The sequence below is a fragment of the Lygodium microphyllum genome, unplaced genomic scaffold, assembly GCF_053477565.2.
Source record: "Lygodium microphyllum isolate KBCC unplaced genomic scaffold, Lygodium_microphyllum_v1.1.10 scaffold_31, whole genome shotgun sequence".
Lineage (NCBI taxonomy): Eukaryota > Viridiplantae > Streptophyta > Polypodiopsida > Schizaeales > Lygodiaceae > Lygodium > Lygodium microphyllum.
The window spans coordinates 15083815-15098229 of NW_028229514.1; the positions used below are offsets into that span (position 1 = coordinate 15083815).

A 14415-nucleotide genomic window follows, 5' to 3' on the forward strand; every position below is an offset into this window, starting at 1 on the left:
ATGCCCGAAGATGACCCTCCCGCGGCTGCGCCTTGGACTTTCTTAGGAGGCATCACAATTGTAGTCTTTCGGACGTGGAAGCAGCTTTACAACTCCTTTTTGATATTCCACCGTGGCTCTCTTTCGTAATAACTTGCACCGTTCTCGTCGAAAGCAGTTTTAGAAGGCTTCCTCCTTGGAGTCGGGAATTCGAAAGGGATGTGTCAGACTCTTTCACGACTAAGACTCATTAAGCCATGGGGAAGGCTTAATGGCCTTGCAATGACTCGTTCAAACGAGGAATGAAAAGGGGTGGAATCCCTTACGAGGGTTTTTTTGTGGGAAAGGGAGGTGTTAAAAGATCCTCAACACTCTCTTTCCTTTAGCAAGTTGGGGAAAAACAAGCCCAAGGGTATTTTGCATAGGCCAAGGAAAGGGTTTAAATACGAGGGGAGGGAAAGGGTGATAAACCCAAAAGAAAAGGGGCTTATGAACTTTAAATACGAGAGGGTTTCAAGCCCAAAAGGAAGGGCTTAAGGGTTAAAACATGGACACGGGGGGGAATGGTTCCGAAGCCAAAAGTAAGGGCTAAAGGAAAATTAAAAATACTACCCAGGGGGGTGTCCAAAATGCCATGGAAAGGGGCTTATAGGGGTTAAAACCCGGGGAAGGGGGGGGGGAAATAGTTCCAAGGGAAAGGGAAAGGGGTTTAAGCACGGGGGGTGAAAGGGGGCTTAAGGGTTAAACACGGGGGTGTGAGGGGGGTGTTTTAACACCGGAGGAAAGGGGGCTAAGAAGACCCTTTAGAAGCTACCCCCCAAGAAGCTTCTAAAGCTTCCACGTGGGAGGGGGGGGTAACAGGGCCGTCTGTCGACGGCGATTGACAGTTGGGGGCGCGACAGCTTTACGTCGGTGACAGGGCGGCAGCCTCCCTTCGTCCTCCTTCAGGCGGCAGCACGGAAAACTTCCCTCTCACATGGCGGCGGCACTGCACGGCGTTGTGGCGGCAGCGTCGTCCTCTCCATCTCTCGCCTTTCGTCCCTCCTTAGCTATGCGGCCCCCCCTCAGTTATATAGGGGAGGGGATGAGATCCTCCCCCCCTCTTACGTGTCGACGGGCATGCATCCCCCTTGCTCCAAGCTCCAGCAAGGAGCTTAGTGTCCCATGCTTCCCTCCCTCTCCCCAGCTCGACAGTCGGCTGGGGGAAGGAGGAAAAAAAATTTACATTTATCTAATAAAAATGAATTATCCCAAACTAAGAAGGTATTCATGCGAAATGCGTATTTCTACTACGGAGCTGTTACATAGACGTTAGAAAGCCCCTTTTGTGCTTGCTGAAAAGCGTGATCTGTTTATACAGTATTCGCTGATCGGAAGAGGTTAAGTAGCTAGTAGAAAACCATTCGGGCCCCTGCTTTCTCATACCTACCGTCATGCAATCACCATACGCAATACTGTATCCATGGCATCATCACTAAAGCTTGCTATGCTAATTGTAGCTATCACGTTGGCGCAGCAGCTCGTCGACCCGATAACTCGCACTGAGGCGGCGGATCAGGCCGACCCCTTGCAGGACTTCTGCGTGGCTGATCAGTGGGCACAGGCGGCCAGAATCACAACCGTGAACGGTCTGCTGTGCAAGAATCCCCAACAAGTGGAGGCCAAGGACTTCGCCTCTCCTCTGCTTCGCCAGCAAGGCCAGTTTAACAAGGCGCTCGGCTCCGCTGTGCAGCTGGCATCGGCCCTCACCTTCCCTGGACTCAACACCCAAGGCCTGTCCGTGGCCCGCATCGACTTTGCGCGTCCAATGGTGGACTCAACGCTCCACGCGTCCACCCGCGTGCCACCGAGGTTCTCTTCCTTGCCGAGGGCACGCTTGTGGTAGGCTTCGTCTCCACCACCAACAACACCCTCTTCCAGCAGACCCTGTACAAGGGCGATCTCTTCGTTTTTCCCCGCGGCCTCGTCCACTTCCAGATCAACCCGGACAAGAAAAAAACCTGCCCTCGCTTTCTCCGCGCTCAACAGCCAGAACCCAGGCGTCTCCCAGGTCGCCCCCGCTGTGCTCGCCGCCAAGCCTCCCCTGCCCGAGGACGTGCTGCAGACCGCCTTCGCCACCGACAAGGACGAGGTTTATAGCCTCATTAAAAGCGTCGCCACCACACTGCCGTGATAATGTTAATTCGTGTCACACCCTCTCAACACATCGTTGCTACACAGTCGAGGTTTACAACCTCATTAAGAGTCGCTACCACACTTTTGGAAATCATAAAAAGTAATCCATCGATCGAGAGGTCACAAAACCATCGTGATATATGTCGCACTATGTTAACACATTATCGCTATACAAATCAATACTCTTAGGCATTATTGTTATAGGATCGATATTGTTGCCATTACCTTTCTTCAATGCTGTGCCTTAATTTTACATACAACACTTAAAATTTTGGAAATCATAAAAAATAATCCATCAAGAGGTCACAAAAATATGAGGTTTCATGTTCCATGATTCCTGAGTTTGTATATGAAAAAATTTATCAAAATGGGAAGCACTAATAACATTATGCAAGAAAAACCCTTCTATACAATATAATTACCATAAATATCACCATAATCATTATTATTACTACCTTATTGAATTTTTATACTTCCCATTATGCAAACGAAGCACTATGAAGTTTACTAGAAAATGTCATTCAGTTTATAAAGTTTCAAAATTTTGCATGTGCTATAGAAAATATAGTTTCCATGAACATTGCTGCCGCTACTGCTCCTCCTCTTCCTCCTCCTCCTATGATTGTGACTACTACTATAATTTCTACTATTAGTATTATTATTGATGTTGCTACTGCTACTGCTGCTGCTGTTCCTTCTTCTCCTCCTCCTTCTATTATGTAACGTGCCCACCTATCTATTGTCTAAGCACGCTTTTAGCAGTCCATCGAGAGACGAGTCTAAGCGATGTTGCCCGGCACTCCTATGGAATGCCACAGGGTTTGTCACCTACGGTTTCCTGAGTCTGCCTTGCAATGGAACGTCCGCGGCCCAAACCCACTAGGATCAACGTGAAATTTGGGTTCCTAGTGGACAAGGTCTCTTGATAGCATCTTAGCGTCGAATTCTAGATATCCTACTTTACGCAGAGATATCCAATTCGAAGCAGATCCATACCACACTTGGTTCAAAGACAATGGGAAACGAGAGGGATGCGCCGCTCAACCTCTCTCCCCATAAGGCATAGTCCCATTTTGGCTCCCTAAAATAGCATGAATCGGGTTATAACCTAGCAATAACTAATGTCGAACGATGCTAAAATCTTGTGAGAAGCCTCCCAGTTCTCTAGGACCACCTTGCCATAGAACAAACCCGTCGGGGTTCCTCCCACCCACTTTCCTTGATAGCTTTAGTTTTCTAATTAGGTCCTATCACATTTATGTGTGACGTTTAAAATCAACTTCCTTAATTAAGCCTTTTAGGGAATAGGGTTCGTTTGCGTAATTTATGGCAATGACATGAAAACAAAGGAAGCAATCCTTTGACAAGCAAGTTCAAACAAATTCCTTAACTTATCTTCACGTTAATCTTTGTCTCATGCCCATACATGAGAAATTATGTATCCCTTCTATCCAACAGAAATACCCAGAACAAAGCACGTGGCACCATAATTTCCATCCATTATCTAGAATAGGATCTTCTAACGCCCTAGCCCTTGGGCTCACACTAGTCTACAAGTCCGTTCCGGACTAGGCAAGGGGTGTCTAGAGCTCCACTAACCCCAAGCGACCTAGGAGTGAGACACAACTTCCGTGGTTGGCCTTTTCACCACTTGACCTTCAGCCCTTGAATCGAGCAATGCCCTCTCGGGGTAATCCGTTGTGCGGCAACCTTGGAGATTATCCACCCATGAAAAATATCCCTCCTTAATTAATCCAACTAAGAATCAAGCACAATTAAGGCAATCAGCCTAATATCATCTTTCAAGGAAACATTCCTTCATTTCCCATGGCAACTTGTCATCACAAACCCCTGCCATGCATTTACCATAAAGCACAAGCACTTGGAATAATCATCCAGATCACATTCCAACAATCAGTTTAATGCAAAAAAGCATTTAGGACAATGTTATATTAATAAAAAAAATGGTGATATCTTTTTCCAACATCGCAGGAATAATCATGATAACCTTGCCATCGCATATCTGCTCTCCCCCTTGCGATTCTATGTAAAATTGACCTAACACTCCTTTCTTCGGCTAAGGCATATGTTAGGGGTTAAAAAATTATACACAATATAGGTTCACCCGCATTGTTTGATAACCTAACCTTCTTCTCAACAAGGACAATGACTTAGGGTTTCCTAATCCTTGAGCCCTTCATTTGCCCTAGAGTTGTTGTTGCATCTAGCCCAACCCTGAATAGGATTGATAACCATAGTCATTATTGGGTGGATCTCAAGGCATCAAAGTTTTAATCCTAATGATTGTTGTTTGTACTAGCTATGTACAATTTCGAGATCCCAATGAACTATTAGTTCATGATATTAGCACGACTTTAATGCAAGATTAGTTTGTGTACCATTGATGCATGTTTCATACGATCTTTCCCATGCATCACCATCTATGTGCATAACCCCTAAGTAGCCTTATATGCTCTTTATGCTACGTATGATTTTGTCACGTAGCACTGGGATGCAATGATTGTATTCATATACAAGGGTTTGTGCAAACCTCAATGCATCATATGAGTAAATCTACGCATGATCATCTATGCTTACAAAAAGAATTTCCTAAAATCCCCTACGAGTTTATTAACTATTGAAAAACAATTCAGGTTACTTGTTAAAAAGAACTCATACGCATGCCAAAGCGACATATCCTATTTCTCAATGAATAGCAGACATGGCAATTAATACTTGGATATTCTGATATAAATTATCCATACATGACGTTGTATTTGTATTTGCAGAAAGGCCCTAGCTCATGGCTCCATTGCCAGATGTGGGATTACCATTGACACGAGTCTCCCTTCATTTGGGGGCCATACTTTCGACTTATGAATCTCTCTCTCCCTCTTTGTCTCTCACCGGAGAGATAGTGTGCCGAGGTGACTCTTCTTGACTACAATGGGGGGTAAGCTCGTAGGGAGATGAGGATTAGACTCACCGAGAGATGAGGATTAAACTCACGGGGAGATGAGGATTAGACTTGCAGTCGAAGGATAATCATGCACAAATGGGGTATTGGTCCGCAGCCAACAGGAGAAAAGGAATACGTGTGGACAGCCCCTACGGAGGGGAAGAGAAATTGGTTCTATCAAAGAGTCTCTCTCTCTCTCTCTCTCTCTCTCTCTCTCTCTCTCTCTCTCTCTCTCTCTCTCTCTCTCTCTCTCTCTCTCTCTTCTTCTTCTTCTCCTCCTCTTCTTCTCCTCTCTTTCTCTCCCTCTTATTATTATTCTTCTCTTCTTCTTCTTCTCTCTCTCTCTCTCTCTCTCTCTCTCTCTCTCTCTCTCTCTCTCTCTCTCTCCCCAGCAGCAAAGGGGGGGTCTCTCTCTTACCCTCTCTCTCCCTCTCTTAGCAGTCGATAGCTTGGAGGCATCCCCCTTCCCCTTACCTTACAATTGGGGGAGGGGGGGATTTATAAGGGGGACATAATGGTTTTATTGGGGGAAACAGATAGTGGGGGGGGGGGGGGTGGGATTTGGAGGTTAATATTGGGCGGGAGACATGGAAAAGGTGGAGTGGTGAAGGGAGTCTGTTGTAGTGGACTGATCGAGGTGACATGGAGGGTTGGTAGACCCGTGGCCTCCCTCTCGAATTCATTCTCTTCTTCCACTGCTACTCTTGGTCATCATTGATATTCTCCATCCCCTTGCTGTCATCCTCCACCACATCCACCTCCTCTTTCCTCCTGCCTCGGCATCGATGTCGTTCTTCTTCCCCTTGCCATCTATTCATCGGCAATTGATTGGGGGATAATTTTAAAAATTTTGATTTTTCTTTAAGAAAAAGGGGAGGGGGGTTTCTGTGCCGTGGTAGACCGTCACATCCTCTCCCCCTTAGAGAACTCGAGATGTCCTCATCTTGGAAGAGTTGGGGAAGACAAGCATTAGTGGGGCTTAGGGCCTCTAGGTTAGGACCCACCATGCTTCTACTACACTACTCTGATCACTCGTAGACATGCGATCTTTTAAACCAACATCTTGTTGTATTAGATCTATTGAAATTTGAATTACAAGAGATAAGTTTATTGTAGTTACATCTTATGGATATCTTCTAGGTTTTTCCTAAGTGTCTGGTATATTTTGCATCACTGGAGCTTGTACACTTTCATTCCTTGTAAGTTCAAGTTCTCTTTGAGTTCAGTTGGGACAATTGACATAGTTATGTCCAATGTTGTGGCACTCGTAGCATTAGTATTTAGGGTGCTTTGGACATTCCCTTTTGAAATGACCTAACTCCCTGCAATAGAAACAATGCGGAGCTTTATTACTTGGGGTCACAAGGTTCTTGGGTGTCCTTGGCAGGAGTTTCTTCTTTAGACCAAATTGTCCTAGGATCCTTTTAGCAAATCGAAGTGGTCCTTTATCTCGAAAACTATGTTCCCAAATTGTCCTCTTCTTAGTTTGAGAGTGAGCTCCATGGACAATCGGCTTTGCTCGTAATACTAAAGAATAACTCCAAGCTTTGACATTTTAGTAAGACCCAATCCATATTAGTTGAGCAGAAACGACTTAAGAGAAATTCATTGCAAGTTATAACTATAATTCCTTGATGAGTACCTCTAATCATTTGAAAGTTCTAGGCTCAAAATAGATGCAACTCATATTATTAAGGTTATTTTTAGTTACAAGAGTAAAGTTTATTCCAATACAAGTTGTATTTCATGTCGATAAAATTTTTAAGATTTCTAATCATCTTGAAGAGGTGTTGTAGGTTCTAGGTCTTCGTCTTCATCTAATTTCTCTGTATATCCAAAGACTGCACTAGCGAAGCTTCGTTTCCTTGGAGGCTCCATATCTTCTGGACTTACATTAGGGAAGTCTACTTGGACATGCCTTGGCTCATTGTAGTGGAAACATTGATAGTTGGGACATCTCCTACGGATGTGCCCGAGCTCTCTACACAAGTGACATCTCTTATTCTGATCTCGAGAATCATCTTTGCTACAATTGCTCTATTTAAGTTCTTGGATGATTGGATTCACTTGAAGTAATACATCTTGGAAGTCTGTTGGACACATTGTTTCAAGACGGTGGTTTAGAGGAATGTTTAGGCCATGACAAAACTTGGATACTTGATGCGCAATATCCATAAGTGGTGTGTATTTAAGTAGGGTTACGAACTTTGAGTAGTAAGCCTCCAAAGTTAATTCCAACTACTTGAGCTTGAAGAATTCATTTACCCTCAAAGTCTAGTAGGTTGGCAGAGGTATCGTCAATGTACAACATCTTTTAGTTGAGCCCAAGTAACAGCGGCTTAAAAAATACTTAGATCCTTGCACCATTGCTTCCACCATAATCGAGCCTGGCCAACTAATTTAATTTTGGCTATCATTTCCTGATTAATAGAGGCAGTTTCCTGCAATAGAGAAATAGTCATCCATCGACTCAATCCATATCTCCACCTCTGTTCTGACATCCATCCCTTCTCCATGAAACTCACGCACCTTAATTTGGTTGACAAGGAATTTATTCACTTGCACATCAGCATTCATAGGTGCAAACGGTGCCTCACAATCAAGCCATACCATGTATGTTATTCTATTTAAGATATGTCTACGAACCATACATAAATCAATCCCATATCATAACCAAGTTTCTCTCTGATACCAATTGTAACGTATCTGCCTATTGGTTGTTCAGGAACACTTTTAGAGATCCAGTAAGAGACGAGTCTAAGTGACGCCACCCGAAACTCCCATGGAATGTCACGGGGTTTGTCGTCTACGGTTTCTCGAGTCCGACTCGCAATGGAATGTCTGCGGCGGCCAAACCTACTAGAATTGACTTGAAATTTGGGTTCCTAGTGGATAAGGTCTCTTAACAGCATCCTAGCGACGAATTCTCGATATCTTACTTTACGCAGAGATACCCAATCTGAAGCAGATCCATACCAAACTTGGTTAAAAGAGAATGGGAAATGAGAGGGACGTGCCACTTAACCTGTCTACCCATAGGGCATAGTCCCATTTTGGCCCCCTACAATAGCATGAATTAGGTTCTAACCTAGCAAAGCCTAATGTCAGACGATGGTTAAATCTTGCGAGAAACCTCCCAGTTCTCTAGGACCACCCTGCCATAAGACGGACCCGTCGGGCTTCTGCCCACCACCCGCTTCTCTTGATAGATTTAGTTTTCTGATTAGGTCCAATTAAATTTATGTGTGACATTTAAAATCAACTTCTTTAATTAAGCCTTTTAGGAAACAGGGTTCATTCGCGTAATTTATGGCAGTGACACAAAAACAGAGCAAGCAATCCTTTGATAAGCAAGTTCAAACAAATTCCTTAACTTATCTTCACGTTAATCTTTGTCTCATGCGCATACAGGAGAAATTATGTATCCCTTCTAGCCAACATAAGTACTTGGTCTAGATCATATGGCACCATAATTTCCATCCATTATCTAGAATAGGATCTTCCAATGCCCTAGCTATTGGACTCACGACAGTCTACAACTCCATTTCGGACTAGGCGAGGGGTGTCCAGAGTGCCACTGACCCCAAGTGACCTAGGAGTGCGACACAACTTCTATGGTTGGCCTTTTCACCACTCGATCTTTGGCCCCTGAATCGAGCAGTGCCCTCTCGGGGTAATCTGTGGTGCGACGATCTTGGAGATGATCCACCCGTACAAAATATCATTCCTTAATTAATCCAATTAAGAATCAAGCACAAAAAAGGAAATCAGCTTAATATCATCTTCTAGGAAAACATTCCTTTATTTCCCATGGCAACTTGTCATCACAGACCCCTGCCATACATTCTCCATCAAGGACAAGCACTTGGAATAATCATCCAGATAATATTCCAACAATCAGTTTAATGCAAAAAAGCATTTAGGACGATGTTAGATCTAATTCCACGAGGCATATTTCACGGTGGATTTCGTGTGTTTTAATTCCATTGTGGATTCTGTAAGGTTTTGTGGTGGATTTCGTAAAACTATATTTATTTCTCGGGCTCATACACAAGCTGGATTTCTTGTGCGAGAAGTTGATGAGGAGGTCTGTCCTTTTTGGGCGTCAAGTTAATTTAATATGTACGTGGGTGATTTCATGGCAGATGATTCCGCAAAATACATATTTAAATTCATGGACATTTATGAGTTTAGAGTGCACTTTTATTAAATTAAGGTTAAGACAAAGTTCCAACCTATTTATTTATTTTGTAGCTGAAGAGTACTAGGTATTCACTTTTTTCAATTTAATTTTATTATTTTCTAACAATTGTGAATACTTCACTTGATATGTAGAGCAGGCAGTTGTGGCATTAGGAAGCACTAGGTGATAGCGTGTATTCAAATTACCTAGAAGAAATTATCATTTTTAATGGACGCGTGTCTTATCATTAAAGGCGTGGTGCTAATATTTATTTAGGTGTGCTTATTTATTGAAGCGCTTGAAAAATATTTATTATTTTGTATGTGCATCAGTGCACGGTTTAAATATTTTATTATTGGACATTGTATTTGGGCATAGCCCGACTTTTAGGCCTCCCAACCACTTTATTCTTTGTTTGGACAAAAGCAAACACAAAAGCTAAAGCATGCTAATTGTAAAATTGGGCTATTTTTTGAGCTTTCAGATGAATAAGTTTATAAATACATACCTTGTGAAGCGCTCACACAAGGTATGGGGGGAGATTGTACCCAATTTATCTTTTTGCCTCATATCGTGCAAATCTTATTTCTTACTTTTTGATCTTAAGTAGAGTTCTTTGTTCTTGGGGACCTTCCAACGCTCGCTACGTATGCATCCAACATCCGATTTATCCCATCAGTGGTATCAGAGCAGAGATGAGATCAAGGGATTCCAATCGCTTACCATCTCGCACGAAGGCAAAGCCCTTGGAATGAACAGTCCTACAATCAGACCATCAATACTAGCATGTTCCTGGCAGTGAAGAACCCCTTGCTGTGTTGTTGGATCGCGAAGGACCACTCTCTGTCAATGGAGGACCACTCGCGAAGTTTCTTTGTTAAGTCTTCTTCTTCTTAGAAAAATAGGTATGAATTTTAATCAAACTTGAGTTTATAAATCTTAATAAAGCTTAAGCCCTTCAAAGTTTGATAATTGACGGCGGCAATACTGAACGCCATCGTTGCCATGAAAAAGCCGAGGAAAAAGCTACCGACATCCTCATGCTATCGACATGATTAAGTAAAGCTTTCTTATCCAAATCTTAGAGCTAAGATTTGCTAAAGTCACAATTCAATCTTTAAATTTCCTTCCTAGCAGGCATTCACATAGAGTTAGTGCTAAACTCGTTTTCAATCTCCCTGCAAGCCCCTGTTTGTACTTGTACTTTGACAGAGCCAAATTCCAACAAATAGATTGCTATACACAATCTACACGGATGAAGTATTCGTTGTATTGAGAGTGGAAAAAGATTGAATTTTTGACTGATTTTTGTTGTTTTTGAGGTCTGAATGATGAATTTTTGATGGATTTAGAGTGATGTATGGTTATTAATGGAAGTGTTTGAGAGTGTTTTGGATGATATTGATTATATTTTGGAAGCTCGTGATGATTCTTAGTGGAGATATGAAGCTGTGTGATGTTCAGATAGGTTCTTTTGAGGTTCTGATTGGTTCTATATACCTTCTGTATAGCTTCTGTTTTGTTTTGATTTTCTTATGTATAAAGCATGGATTGATGATTGATGAGAATTGAAATATTTTGAAAGATTATTGAATAGTTTTTGATAGTTTGGAATGGTTTTAGTATAAATTATAAGGATCTACTGTTCTTTGATGACCTTCTGTAACCCTTTGTAAATCTTCTGTAGAGCCTCTGTCTCTGCTCTGTATCTGCTCTGGTCCTGTACTGTAATGTTCTATAGATCTTCTGTAAGTGTTTTGTAGAATGTATGTGTGACTTTGGGAAAGTTTTTTAACTTTTGGAAATGATGAATCTAAGTTTAAAAGAGCTAAAACAAATGGAAGAAGCAGCTGTTGAAGACTGAGTGACAGTGACAGTAGTGAGTTGTGAAGAGACACTGTAGTGGCTCTAGTGTCTCTTCACATCAGACATACCTCTTGGGAGGTGCATCCATGACCTAAGAAGAATTATTGAGATTCATTATTAGAGTATTGTAGCGAGGAGATGATGTACTATTGAGAGAGAGAGAGAGAGAGAGAGAGAGAGAGAGAGAGAGAGAGAGAGAGAGAGAGAGAGCCAATTCTATCAAAACAGTGTAACTGTATATGAGAGATTGAGAGAGAAAACTATGAGGACATTAAAGATGAATACTATGTGATTGATTTCCATTCAAAAATGGTATATTCCTTTATGTTCATTATTCTATTGATGGATTCTATGAAGATGTTGAATATTATAGTTGATTCTATCAAATCCGTGGGAGATATCTACTATGATGCTGCATGAAGATTTGCTGTTTTCTTTATTTTGGTCATCAAAAGAATGAAATAAAAGCTTGTTGATGTTACAAGATAGATTTTCTTACAGTAGAATCCCCTTTTCCTTGGTTTTCCTCTTGGAGCTCCATGTTTTTGATGTGCAACTGGGGAAACTTGCCATCAACAAGCACCAGAAGAGGCTGAAAATGAAGGAAATGGCATTGCCAAGAAGAGGAGAATTCAATGGGTGTTTGCAAAGTTCCTTCTTCCATTGAAGAATTGGAGATTCTCATTATCAAAGCCACTTTCCACAAGAAATTCATCCCACAATGGTGGAAACATATCACCATCATGATGTATGCTCTATGTGGTGGACTGTTTCCTCTTCCTATTGAAGCAGTAGAAACTTGCATCTTGGTGGAAAATTGTTTGGGAACAAACTGAAGAGCAGAATCAGAGAGAATGACTATCCATGGAAGATTTGGCATTCATTGAGAAGTTTCCAGACATCATCAAGTGGGAGATTGTGAAGAAGCTTTAGTAGTCGTGGTCTGTGGAGGTTCACAAAAACAAAAGAAAAGAGTTGGAATTCGTTCATGGATGCTCAATAGCAGGATACGTGGGATACTTGGTGCACTGACAATCTTCTGTTTGTCCAATTAGCAACCCACTGGAAGTTGGTAGACAGAGTGTTTTTCACAACATACATTGTTGAAACCCTCAGAAGCTGGCATTATTATAATGACACAATAAGGATCCTAAGAAGAATGAGTTTTGATACTTTCGGAATGGAATATCTCCCCCTTTGTAGTGGTTTTAAAGCCGAATTCAAAGATGTTGAAAACAAGGAAGTGGAAGAGATGTTGGCCCCTCTATGATTCTATCCTGTTGAGTACAGACCAACTAGTTGGAGCCAACCCCCTGATGAATGACGAAATCAAGAGGCAAGCGTTAGAATGAGTCTAGAGGTATGTAAGAAGAGAGAAGGCAAAAATCAAAGTTGAGAACGAGCTCATAGCAGAAGCCTCCTTTGATGCCCTAAAAGCACTCTTTACAGAAGTCTCCATGGCGACTCAAGGTCCCCTTCTAGTCAGATTCATCCTCGAAATATTAGTGTAACAGGCCAGCAAATGTAGTCCCATTGCCAGTTTTTAAGGGAGAGTACAATGAAGACCCTGATCTTCATGTAGCAAAATTTATATAGCATGTGTGGCTAACAATGCCAGAACCCTTGAGCATTGGTTAGCAATATTCCCTGCCACTTTCAAGGGCACGGCATTTCAGTGGTATGAGAGACAAAGAGTAGGAAATTTTGGTATTTGAGACGATCTGAAGTTGGCCTTCCTCACTAAATTCAAGCGTGAAGGTTTTGAAGAGCGGATGCAAGAGAAGTTCATGAACCTAAGTCAGTCCTCTAGAGAAAGAGTAGAAGCTTATGTCTCGCGAATGGAATCCATCATGAAGAGATGGAATAACCATCATTTGGATGAAGGCATTCAGAAAGGAGTGTTCCTTAGAGGCCTACAACCAGAAGTTCGCAAGTTCGTGGAATTGAGAAGACCAGTCAATCTGCAAGCTGCAATGGAAGGTGCAAGATTGTATGAAGAAGTTGAAGCAAGGCTATCAATGACTCCAGGAAGAGGAATCTTACTCCCTCCCATGCCAAGAATGGTATACCCACAAAGAGCAGTCCTAGGGATAGTTCCCTACCCCTATCCCCAGATGCAAACAGTGCCACAGTATAATGCACCTAATCCACTGTGGTCACCACAGACGACAGTGCCTCAAATGATGGTTCAACCACAACAACGGTGGCCTTAAACAGTTCCTCCAATGGCGACTCAACAACAGTGGAACACTTCCAACTGGAATCAACAATCCCAAGTCTCAACAGGAGCTCTGAATCAGAACCAAAACAGAGGACCTTCTAGATCAACCCAACAAGTGTATGCAATAATTACAGAAGCTTTCCAAAACCCTACTACAAGCATTTCAAGAGGTAAAAATCTGAAGGAATACTTATCCAACTCAGTTACAAGTATTAAGAAAGAGCTTATGGATGTGATTACAGAGCAGCTACAGATGCTGAAGGTGAATACCACCAATATGTCCACCCCTACGGGAGTTGGGAGAGATGTGATGCACTCTAATACATGGTGCGGAAAGTGTCATCAAGCAGGACATTTAGCCATTGAATGCATCCTAAAACCAACCATTCATGGAGCTTTCTATTCATACTGTTTGCAGAAGAACCATACATAGGATATTTGTTCTCTGAAAGAGATGCACGAGCAAAGACACAAGGATGAAAATGCAAGATTTAACTTGCTAGAGTCCAAAATGACAACACATGATATTGGACCAAAGCCTAGGGAGTTTGGTCCTAATTTTGGTCCAAGGAGGTTTCCCTCTTAAAGTTACAGAGGACGACAGCCTGGTGGTGGTCAGAGATCAGAGGTGGAATGTTACAGGTGTGGAGAAAAGCATATCTCCCTGAATTGTCCAAACCCTAGACGATTTATGGATTACAAGCCCTTATGAAGTTGATGCAAAGGTGAAGGCCACAATGCAAAGGACTATCCAAGTCCATCCCCTATAAAGACCAATGCCACTGATAGCCAATAGAAGGTACAAGAGCCTGCCTCCAATTTGGTAGAGTTGGAAGTTGTTGTTGTTACACACACTAAGAAGAAGGAACCAGTTGTTCAGAACGAAAGTAACTTTCCTGCCAAGACTGTGAAGTTCAACTTGCCAACAGAGGGACAAAGCAGTACAGGACAGAACAGTGCAGTACAAAGCACTACAGTGCCACAGAGAGTCACAGAGATAGTCCCAAAGACAGGACCAGAGGTCCAGGAGAT

At 42.4% G+C, this 14415-nt stretch overlaps 1 pseudogene; it reads left to right on the forward strand.

Moving 5' to 3' along the window:
- The first annotated feature begins 1441 nt into the window (after window positions 1-1441).
- On the forward strand, window positions 1442-2152 carry LOC148009340 (germin-like protein 8-2 pseudogene; annotated as a pseudogene).
- The last annotated feature ends 12263 nt before the right edge of the window (window positions 2153-14415 follow it).